Below are 11713 nucleotides of genomic sequence, written 5' to 3'. Positions count from 1 at the left end.
ATATGCTCTCTATGCATGAGAATTTACCTGAAATCAAGGGGTTTCATGGAGAGTGCAGTATTGGGGGCTTAAGTTGAAAAAATCTGCTCTCCAACCAGATTCTTTCCAGTCAGGAAATTTGCATTTGTAAAGAAATGCAGACCCACCCTGAACTGCTGAGAGAACAGGAAGAGTGCTTTTGAAGGAAGGACCTGCAGGAAAAAATAGGGCTGTTTTGCTTTATGAATTTCCAGCAAGCTGTTTGCCATGGAATACATCGCGGCAGGAAAGGCCAGTGCTCATCAGCAGAACCAGCCCCTTCTGGGCCTGGAGGTTAAAGGGAGTCAGGGAGTGGACAGTGACCATCTGGGTCCTCTTAGTGAGTGGAAGTGAGGTCGGTGCGACAGTGAAGAGACAGAGTGAGTCTGGACATGCGCCATTGACATCCATTGATGGAGCCCACAAAGCAGGGGGTCGGGAGAGAACACAACAGTCAATCTGAAGTGCAGGGAGTCGTGTGTATTTCTGATCCTAAAGTTAGTGCCTGGTGGCCTAGGCTGTAGCGTCCTGGAATGAGAGAGCCAGGGATGAAAGTGACTGAACCGAAGGGATGATGTTTGATACCATCAGTTGCCGTCTGATGCTTGCTCTGGACTGAAATTTGCTTAAGGACACAGATGCGCAAAGTTTCATCTGGAATAAAAGAAACTATAACAATTTGACATATTGACAGGTTTGGAAGCAGGAGTGGCATCCACTTCCCAAAAAACTTGACTCCAGAAACTCTACAAACTTTGATAAATGTCGATAGTTGTAGAGGGGCTTCAGGCTTTTTGTCCATAGGGTTGCTATGAGTCGTGTTTGACTCAAAGGCAATCGACAACAACAATACCACTTTGGGCCACTGAGGAAGCTCTGGTTTATTTCATCAGAACAAAGAATACATTCACTTAACAGCTCACAGAGTGAAACAAGAGGCCAAACATTACAGGCGCACAGTTTGTTGCCTACCAACTTCAGCATTGATTTGGTAGGTAATTGCAATGGGCAACTGAAGCACTTGTTATCTAAAATGAGCGTGCGTGCAGAAACAAAGCCATGGAGGGCTGTCTCGAATGCCTTCACGAGTGTGTGCTCACACTCCACATTGGGGGGCATCATCACTGAATACGTCCCTGTGCTTCTCTGGGGATTCTAGGAACGGGGGTAGGGGGGGAGTAGAGAAAGACACAGGCATCACAGTATAACTCTTATCACCCCAGGTTCTCTCCTGCTGGATGCTTTGATCTGAGGATCAGGAACGCAGCTGCAGGGGCGAGGAGACGTCATCCCCAAGCCAGAGACTGCACCTAGACTGCTGAGTCTGTGCCTTAGAATCCCTGAGGCCCAGTGGGACATCAGGCAAATCTGAGGCTGGTCATGAATAATGTCATATTGCCTGGAGGTGGGGAGAACACACCGGTGTGGTGCTGCTGGAACTCCACCCACCATGAGTGGGAGTGGACTGAGAACGAAACAGACCAGACTGGTCTTGCTCCAAGCATTCTGGACCAGCACACCGGATGTGGGAACTCTTCCCAGTGTGGGAAAGTTTGAGTAAATAGAAACGAGAAATGGAAAGATGGAGGAAGAACAGTTAATGGAGTTAGGCCATGGGGGGAATGTAATATCTTGCTAACATCTCAGGAGCAAAGAAATACGCTTCTGTTAGTAAAATTGTATTAGAGACTCTGCAGAGAGGGTAGAGCTGGGTGACCTTGGGAGCACCTGGCCGGCTCACAGGGACACCTGCAGCGGATCTGAGTGGCTGGTACCTGGGCAACCTCACCTGCAGACCTCTTAGCCCTACTGAAGGCCCAATTGCCAATGGCCATTTGGATTGGTTAAATGCTTGGAGGAAGTCAATCACTGAGATAGGAACAGGTCGGTAGATACAGGAGCCCAGGGTGGCCTGCAGTGCTGTGAGTGACTTAATCAGGACCCTTCTACCCACACTGCTCGTAAAGCCACCAGATGAGGACAAGAGACTATGCAAGTGAGGTGCTGCGGCCATCAAGAGGAGCTGAGCGCTGGCTGTGGGGACCTCACAAGGACACGGGAATCCGTTGACTCACAGCCACCCTACATACAGCAGAGCAAAACCCTGCTGGTGACGGATCACACAAATAAGGTGTATGAAATCTTTCCTATCCTTCGAAGTTTGGGAGACAACAGGGTGTGGGGAGGAGGGGGCTGGACTATAACTCAGAGGATGAAGCAAGATGACCTATGGTGGAGCCTGCCAACCCATGAGGCTATGGGTTCTGACACTTCCCAAGAAGAGCCCCCAGAAGGCATCAAGGGTGAGGAGACACTGGATGGGTGGAGAACTTCTGTCCTACAGAGTTCCTTAACTTCCAAGTCCATCCTGATCCCTTATTTCCTGTTATTTTCCCTTGCTGTTGTTGTTTGGTGCAGTGAGTTGACTATGGCTGGCAGGGCCCTTCTGAACAGTAGGTGTGCACCCCGCCCTGTCCTGGCTGTTAGAGCCACTGTGTCAGTCCATGATGTTGTGAGTCTTCTTCTCTTTCTCTGACCCTCTGCCTTTGCCAGCATGATGTCTTCTTCCTTTTTCCAAGGACGGGCCTCTTCTGACAACATGTCTTTTTGCCTTAACTGTAAGTGCGGCTTGTAAGCCATCGCCATGAATCACAGAATGCAAATCCTAGAGAGAACACATGGGAGCTGGCAGCCTGGTTGATGTTAGAGATGAAGATGCTAGAGACGCTGGGGTTTTAGCGATGAGGGTGATGGCCCAGCGATTTGCAAAACTGAGTGTCTGGAACATCTTTGATCTCTGGTCTTCTAGGAAGCAGCTTTATGCCAATCCTTCAAAATGAAAAGATTCATTTCAAAGTCTTTCTGGAAAACGCAATGATTATAAAAACTGGATAAGACTGTGATTTTTGTAAAAGGAACTGAGTTGTGGGGGAGGGTACTTTCACTGTGGTGTTGGTGAGAAATACCAAGGCTTCTACCTGGCACATCTCCAATATGCCCCCTTCTATTTTCAAAAAAGGATTCGGGGCCGTAAGACTTCTGCTTGGAAAGCCCCAGAGGTGAGTGAGCGAGTGTGGGACACTTTTTCAACAGTGAAGTAAGTGCCCACCTTAACACATCACATGTCCTAAATTCATGTTTTACTCTGTGAGGATTATTTTATGAAGATACCTCTGTCTGACAGGCTACCCCAAAGGCCACACCTTATTGCTGGTCCTTGAGATAAAGATGGACAATTGCCCTCCATGAGATTCACAGGTTGACCGAGTGGAGGGCCAACCGGGAGTTGGTTCCGATTCGATGCGGCTAGGAAGTTGTGTGGCTTTTGTGGGGTTTGTTTTATTTGTTCTTTAAAGATTCTATTAACAACAAATCAGCATGTCTCAAATAAGTCCCATCTTTTATAAATATTGCTGTAGACATTCACTTATTATTAACAAATTTGACTAACATTTACTTGAGGGTATCATTTTTCTGCACAAATTGCATTCTTATGACAAATAGGGATGCTTTCCGAGCTTTTTAAGTGAAAAAGCACACATTATAACAAAAGTGGCTGCTACTCATTTATGGCAACTGGTTTTAACGCTGTTTATGATTTAAGAGACTTGGTGACCTAGTAAGAGTTGCACTGCCAACTCAAAGGTACGCGGTTCAAATCGACCAGCTCTTCCATTAGAGAAAGAAGGGCAACTTCCCTTCCTGAGATGTGTCGCCTCAGGAACCCACTGGAGGGTCAGCTATGTGTCGGTTCTGATTCGACAACAATGGGTAGAGTTGCTGAGACATTTGTGAACACCTGGACAGTGAAACTGTGGTTCTGTGTAATCAGTGTAAAATGTTTTGTAAACTATAGTTGCATTCATATCTATTAAAGCAAATATTTCTCATTTTAAATTTTTAAAAAAGGAATCTAACAGTTTTCTTTATCCTGGAGAAAAAGAAAGCACATTCATTATGTATATACAGGAATCACAGGTTTCTATGAAAATACTTTTACTGGATAGTGTACAGCTCATTCTGGAAATCCCCAGCACTCCCCACTTCTGCATCAATTCTTTTCTTTAGTTTTCAGAATCAAAAAGGTGAAATAAAATATGGCCACCATTGTTGATTCTAGTGGATGGCTGGTAGGTATTATGTTACCTTTTAACAGGTTGGTGTTTTGTGACTTTTTTTAAAATTTTTTTTTATTTAGGCACCAGAAAACACAGGTACTGTTTTACCAACAAAATGCTTAGAAATGGGAGCAAGAATTAATCCATTTATGTGATTTAAAAATATAGTGATATTAAAACAGTTGCTGTTCCTGGGCACAGGGCTTAAGACATAAAAAGGATTTCAGTTATTAACTAAAAACAAGACTTTAAGATTTCTTTCTTAGAATGAAAATGTGCTAATATTTTTTTACCTACCTTGCTGTGTTTTGTTCTTCACCACTCTCCTATAAAACACTTTCCAACAGAAGTAAATCTGTGATAAACCAGTGGCGACTCAGATCTCATTTCACTCAGCCATCATTTGAAAACGTTTCTATGTTTATATGACTGTATTTAGTGCAGGCGACTCAATGGCACATAACAACAACAACAGCAAATCTTACTTGCTTGCTTTGGTGGTTTGTTTGTTTGTTTCCCCTCCTCAGTTCCACAAAGATGAAGATGGTGAAACTCAGTCTCATTTACTCTGGGCTTACTTTCAAGAAGCAGACCTTGGAGAGAGACGCCGTGCTTGGAAAAGTAGAAGGGTCAGCAAAAGAGAGGAAGACCCGCAATGAGACAGATTGACACAGGGACTGTAACAGTAGATTAGAGCGAGACAGAATGACAGTGCAAATGAAGTGCACTATGAGTTCCAGTCACGCAACAGCATCCACAACAGTATATTTCGTATCTAAATAAACGCATTTCTAGACTAGATGAGTAAGACTTGCCTCTATCTACTCTCTGACTAGTTGATTATAGATACAATGTAACTTTATCTGTAATGAAGCAGGGAAAACAGGGATATAGTTTGCGTCTCCACGGCTTCCTTCCTGATCCCAGTTTGCGTGGCTGGATGTCACCTTTAGATGAGATGGCAGCCTTGTCTCTTACACATGAACAGAACGACACCTACTTTACATGCTGATGGCAAAAGATAGGTCTCCAGACTGGTCTGGTTCAGAATGGCCTTCCCAGACTACTCAGGCTGCCTTCTACATTGAGATAGGATTGTTTCTTTTGAACGATCATTTCGAAATATAACATACCATAGTGTACGACTTGATTAATCATCGTAAAATGAAAATCTGCATATATCCAATCCCCAATTCATGAAGTAGGTTCGTAACTAGCTCCCCCAAGGTCTCTGATGCTCCATCCTTGTCGATTTCATCCTCTACATTATCACTGAGTTAGAACTGACTCACAGCTGACCTTCTCCTGGTTCTCTGAGGCTGACGACTGCACAGGAGGACACCCATCCTTCTCCCCTGCAGGAGTGGGTGGAGGATTTGAACTGCTAGGGACATGGCCTTTGAGTTATCAGCACAAACTCTCCATGGATCACACCAACAAAGCATGTACCGTAGATTAATTTATCAGCTTTCACTTTGTAGAAATGGAATTACATACCAGAGTATTATTTAGAGTTTAGCTTTTTTCCCCCAACATTTGTGATGTTATTCTGTTTTACTAGTCTACAGTGTGAAGATATTGCAGTGTATAATTTCCTGATAAAAGACATTAAGAGTCCTTTTCAGTTTGGGGCTGTTATGAGGTATAGTGCTATAGATAATGTTGTTATATGTACTATTAAGTAAGAAGAAACTTAATAGCTGACCTTCCGGGGATTTTCAGAGATAGTGAATCGCATGGGAGCTGACTAAAAATCTGTCTTACAGGGATGCTGGTAGAATTGAACCTATGTCTTTGGGTTGGCAGTGCCATCTTTACCACTAGACCACCAGGGCTCCCCACGTAATCATAGACATGTCTCCTGTAGATATATGTGTGTGTTTCACCTAGGGGTGAAATGGTCATGTTACAAAGATATTTACGTTCAGTTTCAGTAGCTATTGCCTGCTGTGGATTGAATTGTGTCCTCTTCCAAAACACTAGTTGGAATGGTGGCATTGGAGTTAGACTGCTTGGCTGCTACCGGTAAGGCCGACAGTTTGAGCTCACCAACTCATCTGGGGGAGAAAGATGTGGTAGCCTGTTTCCTTAACCGTTTATGGCTTTGAAGAAACTATGAGGAAGTTCTGCCCCGCCCCATAGGGTCAGTACGAGTCAGGACAGACAGGCTGGCAACAGGGGTACACCTGTGGATGAATCCTAGTTGACACCAGGAACTCCTCTGTTTTATGAAAGAGGTTCCATCGCTTTATTAGGGTGTGCCCTAGATCTATTCTAATTTCTGAACTACAAAAACTGCAGATTAGACACTGAAGTGAGCACGAAAGAGAATATCAGGGGCCAGATGCCATGTGAAGATAAGACCAAGCCATCAAGGAATCAAAGAACCAAGGATGCTGGCGCCACAGGAACTGAAAACCTTGAAGGCTTTGATCCTCCCTCAAACCCTTCTCTGTAGCCAGTGCCCTGAATTCAGACTTCTACCCACCCCAACTGTGAAGAAAAGACATTTCTCTTCTTTAAAATCATCCACTTGTGAGCAGCCATCAAATAACCAAGTAACTTGGAGTTTTCAAACCCTACAGACAGCACATTATTCAAGAGGCTGGACTCTATGAAGAGGAACATGGCATCAGAATTGCAAGAAGACTCATTGATAACTTGCATTATGCAGATGACACAACCTTGCTGTAAGTGATAAGAGCTTGAAACACTTGCTGCAGAAGATCAAGCATTGAAGCTTCAATATGGATTGCATCTCAACATCAGGAAGACAAAAATTCTCACCACGGGACCGATACACAACATCATGACAGATGGAGAAAAGATTGAAACTGTCAATGACTTCCTCTTACTTGGCGACATAGTAAGTATACTTGGCACTAGCAGGCAGGAGATGGGGACATGTCTTGCAGTATGAAGGTCTGCAGGGACCTCTCCACATTACTGAGAAGTAATAATATTAGTTTGACGACTAAGATGAACCTGACTGAAATAATGATCTTTTCCATTATTTGCTCTGCATCTGAGAGCTAAGGAGGAAGGCTGACAGAAGAAAAACCGATGCTCTGAGTTGTGGTGTTGGAGGTGAGTGCTGATTATCTCACGGACTGCCGAAAGAACAAACGGTTGTCCTGGAGAAAGAAGCCAGATTGCTCCTTGAAAGCAAGAACCGTGAAGCTTTGTCTCGCATACTTTGGTCACGTTGCTAAGAGCTTGGAGGCTATTTCCTGGAGAAAGACATCATGCTTGGAAAGGTGGAGGGAAGGCAAAGGAGAGGATCTCAACCAGGTGGATTGACGTAGTGGCTCCAGTAATGGGCTTAAGTGTGTGAGAGATTGTGAGGTTGGCACCCGACAGGGCAGGATTCAGATCTTTCACTTTATAGGGTCGCTATGAGTCACACTCAACGGCACATAATAAATAATAATAATAATCAGTATATGAAGGGCCCCAAATGTTCCACACTTGTGTCAACACTTGCTACTGTTGGCCTTCTAAAATTTGACTGCTCTTAGTGAGGGTATGGGAGCTTTGGTGCCTAGTGTTAAGAAGCTACGTAGCAATCCCAAAGGTATGCGGTTCGAGTCCACCAGCCGTTCCAAGAGGGAAGGATGGACAATCCCTCCTGTGTGATTAGCTGCCTCTGAAAACTTGCTGGAGGGTCAACTATAGGTTGGTTTTGACTTGACAGTTCACAACAACAACAATAATGCAACAGTGAAGGGACAGTGAAGAGGATATTAAATATTTGCTGCAGAAGATCCAATATGGATTACATCTCAGCGTCAAGAAATCAAAAATCCATGCCACTCGACCGATAGGCAATATGATAGATGGAGGAAAGAGTGGAGTTGACATTGATTTTATTTTTCTTGGATCCCTAATCAACAGTCATGGTAAGAGCAGTCAAGTCAGTTTAAAGACTAAGGTGCACCTGATCCAATGGTCTTTTCAGTAATTAAAGATGCATCTGAAAGCAGGACAATGACCAAGGAAGACAGAGGAAGAATGGACAGCTTTGAGTTGTGGTGATGGAGAAGAGTACTAATACTCCATTGACGCCTAAAGAACAGGTATGTCTTTGAGAAAGTGCAACCAGGATGCTCCTTAGAGGCTCGGAGAGTCAAACTTTATCTCATATACGTTAGGCATGTTGTCAAGAGAGACCTTGGGAAAAAACATATCACTGGGAAAAGTAAAGAGTCAGTGAAAGAGAAGAAGCCCTTTGAAGACGGTTGACGTACTGAATATGGCAGAGCACATCAGAGATGAGGAGGGTGCAAGGAAGGGTGGTAGTCAGATCTGTGTTGAGAGGCAGGACAAGGAGTAGTAGACTCGCTGGACCTAACAACAACAGCGAGGGGAGAAATGGGGCCTTAGTTACTCTCTTTCTCAACTCTCTTTTTTATTTTAATTTTTTTCAACTCCCATTTTTAGGTTTGTAGAAGATTCTTTATTATACGAACAGCTTTTCATTTTTAGAGCAGTTAGAGGCTTATGAAGAAAGTACAGAGCTCCTACCTACTCCTTCCCCCCAGCTGTTCTTTCCCCTACTAAAATCTTGCATTTCTGGGATATATTTGTTAAAATAGATGAACTAATATTGCTACATTACCATTACCTAAAGCTCAAGGTTCACTCTGTGTTACAGGCTCAGGGGTTCTGACAAATGTTTAATAATATGTGGCTGTTACTTTTCTGGTTGGTACAGTTTTAATGCTCACCAAGTTGTGCCAAGAAATCTGGAGAACAACCACTTGGTCAACTGACTGGAAGAGGTCTATATTTGTTCCCATCCCAAAGAAGGGCGACCCAACTGAGTGTGGAAACTACTGCAGAACAATATCATTGATTTCACATGCAAGCAAGATTCTACTGAAGATTATCCAAAAACGACTGGAACAGTACATCAGCAGAGAACTGCCAGAAGTCCAGGCTGGGTTTAGAAGGGGTCGTGGTACTAGGGATATTATAGCTGATGTTAGATGGATCTTAGCTGAAAGCAGAGAATACAAGAAGAATGTCTATCTGTGTTTCATTGATTATGCAAAGGCATTTGACTGTGTGGATCACAACAAACTGTGGCTGACTCTGAGAAGAATGGGAATCCCAGAACATTTAATTGTGCTAATGCGAAACCTATGCTTGGACCAAGAGGCAGTAGTCAGAACAGAGCAGGGCAACACTGCATGGTTCAAAATCGGGAAGGGTGTATGCCAGGGATGTGTCCTGTCTCCATACCTTTTCAATATGTATGCAGAGCAGATTATCCGAGAGGCAGGGCTCTATGAGGAGAAGCATGGCATTAGGATTGGTGGACGATCTATCAACAATCTGCGTTATGCAGATGACACAACCCTGCTTGCTGAAACTGAGGAGGACCTCATGCACTTGCTGCGAAGGGTCAAGGACTGCAGCCTTCAATATGGACTGAGGCTCAATGTCCAGAAGACAAAAATTCTCACTACTGGACCAATCGGTAGCATGAGGATGGATGGTGAAGAGATTGAGATTGTTCACAGCTTCAGTTTGCTTGGCTTCACGGTCAACACTCTTGGCACGAGTAACCAGGAAATAAAAAAAAACGTATTGCAATGGGAAAGTCTGCGGTTAGGGACCTCTCTAAAGTACTCAAGAGCAACAGTGTCTCTCTAGAGACTAAGGTGTGCCTGAATATAGGCCATGGTTTTTGCAATCACTTGTTATGCATCAGAGAGTTGGACAATGACTAGGGAGGATAGAAGGAGAATTGACACCTTTGAGCTGTGGTGCTGGAGAAGAGTACTGAATGTATCATGGACTGCCAAGAAAACAAATAGATTCATCCTAGAGAGGGTTAAACCAGGCTGCTCCTTGGAGGCAAGGATTCTGGGGCTTTGCCTGACATACTTTGGACATGTTGTAAGGAGAGACAGGTCTTTGGAGAGGGACATCATGCTGGGCAGAGTGGAGGGACAGTGCAGGAGGGGAAGGCCCTCTATGAGGTGGACTGATTCAGTGACTGGGGTAATCGGGATGGATGTGTCAGAGGCAGTGAGATTGGCACAAGATAGAGCAGGGTTCAGGGCTGTTGTACATAAGGTCGCTGTGAGTCGCAAGTGATTCGATGGCACATAACAACAACAACAACAAACAACAGTTTAATGGTATGTGGCTCACTGTTACTGTACCACACAGAACAGTAACAGCTCCACTACCCTCTGGAATCTCCTGTGAGCCATCATTCCTATGGTTTCATCTGGAACTTTCCTAGCTAATGAGTCCAGTCTTAGTGTATTTGTCAATCCCATATGATAACTGCCTCTGAAAATCCGCTGGAAGGTCAGCTAGGGATCAGTTCTGACTTCACCGTATATAACAACATTGTCGTTAATGCTATAAAACAAAATATGTGTGCATGGTTAAGTGGAAAATCAACTTGCTTTATAAACTGCCACTCAAATCACAAGAAAAAAAGAGAAAATAATTAGCACCTGACAGCACCTGAAAGAAACCCTGCAGGCAGCCGTTGGCATACAATGATAAAAAGATAGAATCCAAATTACTTAAAGAAAGATGCAAAGGAGTGGACAATGTCAAAGGGTGATATCCAGGAGTGCAGCACTGGGGAGGGACATAGAGAGCCTATTAGGAGAAGGGACTGGTTAGCTACGCCAGCTGCTACTATTCAGTCAAGGTTAGGTTTAAAACTGATTGGAAGATGCCAACCACTGCTGGCTTCAATAGTCATTTCAAAGGTTTGGTGGAAAGAGAGACTGACCCGAGTGCATTAAGGAGTTCGTGACCAGAGATGGTAGTAATTCCTTCAAGAAACTGAACAATGGAGAGAGTGGCTAAAAGGTAATGTTGGGTCAAGGATTATGCTCATGTTTTTTGTAGTAGAAAAAAAATCAGAGCCTGTTCATATACTGGTAAGAATAACCCTGTGGAGGGAGAGGGGATCTGACAGTAGCTAACTTTAATTTGTTCTCCTTGAGAAAGCATAGGAGTATAAATGTCACAGGAGAGAAGGCAGAGAATAGATACACTTGTGGATAACTTGGTCAGGTTAGTGGTGGGAAGATTAGGGAGTTTCCATTTAAATCATTCTATTTTCTCAGTGAAGTATGAAGCGAAAGCTTGACTGGTACAGATAATGAGAGGAAGTGTTAGAAGTCTGAGGTGAAAGAAGGTAGAAACGCTTCTTTTTAAAAGTGGCAGGGCAAATTTTAGAGGTAATTGTACAGCAGTCGGCCAGTTTTGAAAGCCAGTCTGACATTTGCATATCTTTTTCCCCCAGTCCAGAGCAGATACAAAGTATCTGAGGATAAATTTAGTTTAGAAAAAGGTTGCTAGATACAAAGTCAATATACAAAAACTTGTGATACTGTTATGTAACAACAATAACCTGTTCTATTGTTACATATGGGAACCCACCCTTAGCTGAATTTCCAGCAGGGTTTTCAGAGGCAGTAAAATCATATGGGAGGAGATTGCCCACGCTCCTCCTTCAGAGCATCTGGAAGATTTGAACTGTATGCCTTTGGGTGGCAGTGCAACACCTTACCACTAAACCACTAGTGTTCAATAACATT

The sequence above is a fragment of the Elephantulus edwardii genome, unplaced genomic scaffold, assembly GCF_000299155.1.
Source record: "Elephantulus edwardii isolate Elephantulus edwardi_28Jun2011 unplaced genomic scaffold, EleEdw1.0 scaffold00118, whole genome shotgun sequence".
Lineage (NCBI taxonomy): Eukaryota > Metazoa > Chordata > Mammalia > Macroscelidea > Macroscelididae > Elephantulus > Elephantulus edwardii.
The sequence above is the reverse complement of the archived record's forward strand: the minus strand, read 5'-3'. Positions refer to the sequence as shown.